The sequence below is a fragment of the Lygodium microphyllum genome, chromosome 1 (genome assembly GCF_053477565.2).
Source record: "Lygodium microphyllum isolate KBCC chromosome 1, Lygodium_microphyllum_v1.1.10, whole genome shotgun sequence".
Lineage (NCBI taxonomy): Eukaryota > Viridiplantae > Streptophyta > Polypodiopsida > Schizaeales > Lygodiaceae > Lygodium > Lygodium microphyllum.
The window spans coordinates 32,715,943-32,721,942 of record NC_141135.1 but is presented as its reverse complement, the minus strand read 5'-3'; positions in this window follow the sequence as shown (position 1 = coordinate 32,721,942).

The following is a 6,000-nucleotide window of genomic DNA, read 5'->3' as shown; positions in this document are numbered from 1 at the left end:
GAATAGCTAGACTATGACTCGTCTCTACTATGATGTGGAATGATGTAAATATCTATCTTACTACTATATTATTTTGCTTGTAGGTTTGGAAAGCTCCGAACCTAGCTTTCTCAACCTCCCCCCTTCCCAAAACTTCCCTTTTTAATCAAAACCCCTCTCTCTCAGTTTTTCCCCTTCCCTTTTTAATTTGAACCCCCCCTCTCTCTCTCTCTCTCTCTCTCTCTCTCTCTCTGTGTGTGTGTGTGTTAGATTAAACTTTCTAATTTAAAGTTTCCTTAAATTTTTCTCTTTTTTCTTCTCTTTTAATTAAATATTTTTAAAATTTTCATTTTCTATTTAATTAAATGTTTTAAAAATATTTTTACTTAAAATTTTTAATACAATTTTTCACATACTTTAAGATAGAGAGGGGGAAGGGAGAGAGAAGAAGAAGAAGAGAGAGAAGGGAGAACACACACAAACACACAGAGAGAGAGGGAGAGAGATAATTAAAAAAGGAAAAAAGAGGAGAGAGAAAGAAGGAAAAGAGATGAGAGAGGGGGGAGAAGAAAATGAGAGAGAGAGAGAGAGAGCAAGGAGAGAAGAAAATGAGAGAGAAAATAAAAAATTTTAAAGAGAGAATGAAGAGAAAGAGAAGGAGAAAAAACAAAAAAAAAGAGGAGAGGGAGAGAGAAGGAAAAGAGAGGGGGAGAGAAGAAAATTAAAGAGGAGAGAGAGAATAAAGATATGAGAGAAAATAAACTAAAATAAAAGGCAGAGAGAGGGGAAGGGAGAGAGAAGAACAAGAAGAAGAGAGAGAAACTTTTAAAAAAGAAAAATAGAGAAGAGAGAGAAGAGAGAGAAAGAAAAGAGAGGAGAGGGGGGAGAAGAAAGGGGCAAGATAGAAAAGAAAAGGGGAGAGAGAGAGAGAGAGAGAGAGAGAGAGAGAGAGAGAAGAAGAAGAAGAAGAAGAGAGAATCTGAACATGGATAGAGATTGACAAAGGAAATATAATATTTAAGAGAGAGAGAGAGAGAGAGAGAGAGAGAGAGAATAAAAATTTTTAAAGAGAGAAAGAGAGAGAGAAAAGAAGAAGAAGAAAAAAAGGAAAAGAGAGGATAGGGAGAGAGAAGGAAAAGAGAGGAGAGAGGGGGAGAGGGAGAAGAAAAGGGGGAGAGTGAAAGAGAAAGTGAGAATTTTACGTTTGATATGAGAGAGAGAGAGAGAGAACAAGGTGATGAGAAAAAATAAACTAAAATAAGGCAAAGAGAGAGGGGGGAAGGGAGAGAGAGAGAGAAGAAGAAGAGAAAAATAGGGGGAATACAAAGAGAAAGAATTATATAGAGAGGAAATATAAAATTTAAAAGAGAGAGAGAGTGGAGAGAGGGGGAGAAGAAAAGGGGGGAGAGAGAGAAGAAAAATGGGGAGCGAAGAAAATGAGAGAGAGAAAAAGGGAGAATATGAACAAAGAAAGAGATAGAGAAAATTATAGAGAGAAAAGTTAAAATTTTAAAGAGAGAGAGAGAGAGAGAAAAGAAAAAAATTAAAGAGAGTAAAGAGAGAGAGGAAGAAAAAAAGGAAAAAAGAGGAGAGGGAGAGAGACAGAAAAGAGAGGAGGGGGGAAGAAAAGGAGGAAGAGAGAGAAATAGAAGAAAAGAAAGGAGAGAGGAGGAGAGAAAAAAGGAGAGAGAATATTATGTTTGATGCGAGAGAGAGAGAGAGAGAGAGAGAGAGAGAGAGAGAGAGAGAGAGAGAGAGAGAGAGAGAGAGAGAACTAGGTTGACACATTCAACTAAGTAAAGGATTATGAAGTTCCATATACAATTCTTGCATGTTTGTTATATAGTAGTTTTACTGATGGTATTTAGACACATGATGTGTTTTAAAGTGAAGTACGTTTATGTATAAGATTTAGCATTGTTTAAATACATGGAGAATCTCGAAAAGAGAATATGTATACTTATATAGTTCAAGTCAATGATTGTGAGTTTGAACATTCACTTTTTTTTAACCATGTTAAATGAGGTTTCTTCTCTTCAAAAAATAATACTTGTTACATCTTGCTGGGTATCCATATGTATTGTTATACCTTGTCACGGTTGTATTTTTCTTACAGATGGTGGCTTGCTCAAAATTCCTAGCCTTGTCTATGCTATCAACTATTGCTTCTATGTTAACCTCGAAGTTATCCTTGAACGGCTAGAATGTTTCTATGTCTTTCTTCATTTTCTTGACGAGATTTCTTTGGTGTTGTTGGATTCTTTTCTTGATGTTGCTCGTTTGTCCTGCATATTCCTTGTCATTTTTCTTACATCTTATGCTGCACATGAAGTACTTGCTTTTGTGCCTCTATGTTAGCTCTTCAAAACTGGCTCATGGGTTTTGGTTGTAGACAGACGGATGATATGAAAGTACTTGAGCTGGTGGTAGGACTTGCAGTGGTTGAGGCTGTAAGTTTGGTGTTGGGTGGCAGAAGTCCGGTTTCTTCTTGGTTTGCTTCTGTTTGCATTTCCACAAGAAAAGTTGATATTGTTAGTTTTTTTTTTTAATAATGTTTGAGAAGAAGTCGTGTTTGAGAACTTGCATGTTACATAGATTGTGTTGTTGAAGGGATCGGAGTTGGAACCATGTTTCTGGGTGTAGACCTCTCTGCTCAATAGGTGTGTGACCTTCTTGATCGTTATTACAAGATCGTCACAACCGTGATTATAGTGGTTCTTTTTCGTGTAATCTTCTAGTATGTCCTTGACTTCTTTTTTCGTGACTTCTACCAACTAGTTGAGCAAGATGTTAAATATGTAGTGCAATAGCTCAATTTGGTATGTTTCGATGTTGTTTGTTCTTATATCCAAAAGTTCTTGGGCCATGCTTGTTCGTAGTGGATTGTCAATTGAGTCTTCATACTCAAGTTCAACTCTGTCGAGTATGTCTTTGAGGAGTCATGCATGTTAAGTGCATATGAGTTAACATTGTTGTTTTAAGTAAAAATGAAGTTGTGAAGTATGTAGGAGGTTGTGTACCAATTGCAATCTTGTTCATGTGTCTCTCACTTTGTTAGACAACGATGCCTAATCACTTATAGAAATATAGGAATAATAGGTCATGTGTGTGTCAAACCAAGGTTTGGAGAGTGTGTTACTTTCTATGTGCACAGTACAATGAGGAGGTGATCTAACATTGCTCACAAAACTCAGTTTGATGGTTGTAGATAGACAATAATTGTGCAAGATTGGCAAATAGTATCACGAGCTTCTTGCTGAATGGACTGAGCAACGAGCCTTGGCAGATGCTCACTATTATATCAAACGTTGTCCTTGTTAACATGGACATCTCACCAATGATGATTGTGTCAGCTTCTCTTATTGCAATGTAGTATTCATCCATATCTTGTAATTGTAGTGGATATTGATGTGCACATACATCTTGAACTGATAGTGGACAGTGGTGGATAGGCTACATAGTCTAGTTGCAACTGCTTCTGTGCTTCTTATTAGTAGTACGCTCTTATTCTTGGCAATGAGATTATAGCTATAGTAACGTATGAGGAAGCTCTTTCCATTGCCTGGCATGTTGCTGATGATGTGGAGGTCATATGTCGCATCGATGAGGTGATTGTAGACAACTTGTTGTTCTATTGTTAGAGTACTATTAGGAATTATACAGAACTCTTTGGTGAGCTGTAACATCTTTATTCGTATTGATGCAACACTACTTTCACACAATCAGAAGCTACTGGAGGTACTATGAATATCACTGGGTTATCTTTGATGAAAGGGATCTTTTGAATGATCATGTTCATCAATTGGTGGGTTTTGGTCCGAGGCAAGCAAGTTTCTTTGCATATAGTCTGTGATAAACATTTTGAGGTCTTCCTCATTGGCCAACAAGACCATGGAGTTGGCACTCGATGTAGTATGATTGTGCTAAGTTCTCAATGCTTATTAGTTCGATCTTTGACCTAAAGCTTGTTCGTTGTTGCAGTAATGTGTTAAAGAATAACCCTTTAGTTTGGTGGCCTGGGTAAAAATTGATGAATCGTATCAGTCTAGTATGCTACTCCATGGTGTTTCCATAAGCATTGCAGAGAGTGGGCTTGAGATCAGATACACTAGTGGATTTGGTGATGCTGTAGGTTTTATGGTAGTGATAGAATGTTACATTGTCTAAGCTCGTTGGTTGGGCACAATAAAGGTTTACAAGGTGTATGATGATATTCCTTGTCCTTGTGAGCTTCCGTTGTCATATTTATACAGGGGAGCTATTGATGTACTTGACAAACTCGCTTCTTGTGTCTATTGGATCTGCCTGCAATTTAACGCCGCTTTGGTGGGTGACACTAGCTTGCACAATATTGTGACGAAAATTACTTTTGCTTGTTTGAGTCCAAGTCTTGTGGTCCTAGCCTCTTGGCATCTTTTGTCTAGATGTTTAACTTTTCGATTAGCTCTGCCTTCATTGCATACTTGAGCAGGTTGAAAGAGATGGAAGAGTTTGTTACTTGTTGAATATTCATGTACACTCCCTAGAGGAGTAGTAGCATTGGGTGATATGGCACAACATTTCAGTGCCTATCTCTAGGATGGTACTAGATGTTTGTTGATTTTTAGGGTCTATTATTGGTTGTAGATCATCACGTGAGACATATAGAAATCCATACTTGCATTAACCGTGGCCGTTACTTTTGCTTATGTAGCAAGCACAACAAGACCTATGAATTTGCTTTGCCATGACGAGGGCTCTTAGTTTTCTCATCAAAATGCATCGATCATCGTTGGATAGAATGTACGTGTATATCTCATTTGTTGTATTTGCGATGTCTGCCTCATGTAACCATAGGATCACATGTGCATGTAAGGAGCCCAATGTTGGATCTCATACCTAATGACATGGTGTTGGACACACCCAACATAAGTAGCTCTACTAAGAATGTACTAGTTGAAGAAAAGGTGAAACTTGGTATGGAAGAGAACTATGCTCTCAAAGGGGTAGTCTTTCCATGAGAATTCAAGATTGAACTCCTTTGCATTGCATTCCAACTTGTTGATCTTGTCCCACCTTGTGCTTGTAACCTTGTCTGTAGTGAACATAAGAAAGAAATGAGGCATGCCCCATACATTGACCATTGTGATAAGGTCCTTCAAGATACACCGGTGCTAAGATGGGAATCTTGTTACTGAAGTAGGAACATTGTAGTGGAGGATGTGCTTGATGACCTCCTCACTGGAACTATTCTTGTTTGCACACATGTAGTCGTTAATGTCCCTTTGTAGGCAAGTTGTGCTTGTGTTGTTCCCAATCAAGACAATCTGTTTTAACTGGTATAGAATTAGGATGTAAGGCTTGTGTAAGGTGTACACAGAGAACAGGGTTGATGCCTACATCTTAATGTATTCACTAAGATAGATATTGCCATCATAGGTGCCATGTCCAAGTGGGAATAGGAATGAAAACATTACATTTTCCAAGGTGATATCTAGGCAGGGCAAGCTTCTTGCAAGCAAGCCGTCCATCCCAAGTGTTGCTGTTTTTTCTACGAATATGATGCATGCGAACTCATGTTGATCAACTCTTTGGAATGCTTGTTGTCGGCTTGAGTATATTGTTGAGCAAACTATAACCTTTTTCATTCTCATATTTTGCTTGGAGCATTGGGTCGAATGGAGAGCTTTCACGATGGACCTCTAGAATCCTTATGATGGATTGCTTTGCTGAGGGTGAAAAGTCCTATCCTTGGATGTGGATATTTTGTTATAGGCATGAACTTCTGGATTAGTGGATTATATAGCACGTTGAAAGCGAACACATCCGCAATATCATATGTAGTCAAGTTAATTCTAGTAGATGACTTTAAAAGTGATACATCATTTTAAGAGGACTGGGGTTATTGAGAATTGATCGACGGTCCAAGGTTCCATTCGCAATCATTGTTGTCATTTTAGAGACCAAGATGGATGTATCAATGATGCTCAAGAGTTGAGGTTGTAACATCTTTGCATTAAGAATTCGTTTTATGTAGTCTAG